Below are 1829 nucleotides of genomic sequence, written 5' to 3'. Positions count from 1 at the left end.
CTTCTCAGAGTAATTTATGACAATTATTTTTACACCAGGCAAATCCACCAATAAATCAGATATAGCCTTAGCTATAAAGTTTGCATTTTTTTCTCTCATGCAGAGGAATATCTGCAAGAAGTCAGATGATCTCTTATTTATTCTTAGTCAACACATTCCAGCTAGTTGTCACTTTGCCTTCCCCTCAAAGGATTATCTTTGTGCTTTTGGAATGAAGATTCTTTGCAAGCTTATTAGCAATGACTCAAAGGCAATCTATTAAATTATTATCTATCATAAAAAATGGGCTGATGTGGCTATATTCTGCTGAGCCTTCACAAGTCTAATTTTAATTTAGAGATTAAAATTTAGAGATTACCTGATGTTATGTCTCAGAGGGCTGATAGATAGCATGTTAAAGAATCCATAATTTTGAAAATAGGGAAATTAGGCATTTTGGGCAACTTATACCATATGATAAGAGGTATTGTCAAATTGTCTTCACAAATTATGCTTTAGAAAATGATCCACACTTGTGTGGCGTGTGGCCACTTGTGTTGCCACACAAGTGTGCAGAGAATGGCTCAAGGTTTTCTAAAGTAATACAAACAAAAGTAATGAATTTTTTTAAGCTATAACTAATATAAAAAGGAAAAAGAAAGATTTCAGGAGTGAAATGTTAAAGTCATTAACCTATAATAAAGAATATAAAGATAATTATGAGGAGTATAAATAAAGTATAAAGGAACTGGTTAAGAATGTCTCTATACTGTGCATTGCCTAAATTCAAAATAAGAAACATTACTTTGTGTTTCAGTTTGTCATTTGTAAAATGAGCATAATGAACCCTTATTTATAGAATTGGAGAATTAATTAATATTCAGAACATGTTTGGAATACTACCTACCACAACAAAATTCTTAAATTATGTTACTATCATTACAGTAAATAATTACATAAAGAAATCTGTTTCAAATCTATGGAGGAGGAATTTCAGACTGGCCTATAAAAGTGCATATAGGGGACTTCTCTAGTGGCTTAGGACTTAAGTCTCAGTGCTATCACCTCCCTGGTGGCCTAGGGGTTAAGTCTCAGCACTGTCAACTGAGTTCAATCCCTCAGGGAGCTAACCCACCTGGTGAAGCAGAGCTCTCCTGTATCACTGCTTGCTCCCCTTACCACTATATTTCAGTAGATCTGCCTGTTCTGCTCCCCACTCTCTCTCTTGCGAATCCACTCACCCTTTGCACTTCTGACTTACACCCCAGTTCTTCTAAGTAAATAAATATTTAAATAAATAAATTAAAAGGTGCATATAGTTGGCATATAATTGAGGGTGAAATACTATTGTAGGACCAATTCAATGATCATCTCCAAGCAACTGTTCTGTTGACAACCTCTTTTACAGAGGCTACAGAAGGTAAATATTTATATTTGTAGCCACCCTTTAGGCTCACTCTGTCTCTGAGACCAAATTTTGGCAGTAAACTGAAAGCAGTAATCTGACAAGGGTTTCTGCAAAATCTTCTGCTGACTTTTAATTGTTTACATAAACCATTTCTGAACTCAGAATATTTTTAAATTCTCACATCCATATTTCCTATGGCAGTTTTAAACCTCTTGTAAGAAAAGATGTTGAAAGTACAATATGTGTTTAGAACTACTAACACAAAGAGCCAACAGTGAATTAAAGTTAAACACAGTTGTTTTTCTTCTGTCTTCAGGATCACCATAAAACAGTTAATAAATGTTTCTTTTTTCCAAAGCAAAATAAGTTTCTGACTTTACAGTACATGATTTAGAGTAATAGCCAAATCTTCTGAATGATGACAAGATGCTAAATTCAGATT

The sequence above is a fragment of the Talpa occidentalis genome, unplaced genomic scaffold, assembly GCF_014898055.3.
Source record: "Talpa occidentalis isolate TD23 unplaced genomic scaffold, MPIMG_talOcc4v2.1 talOcc4.7, whole genome shotgun sequence".
Taxonomy (NCBI): domain Eukaryota; kingdom Metazoa; phylum Chordata; class Mammalia; order Eulipotyphla; family Talpidae; genus Talpa; species Talpa occidentalis.
The sequence above is the reverse complement of the archived record's forward strand: the minus strand, read 5'-3'. Positions refer to the sequence as shown.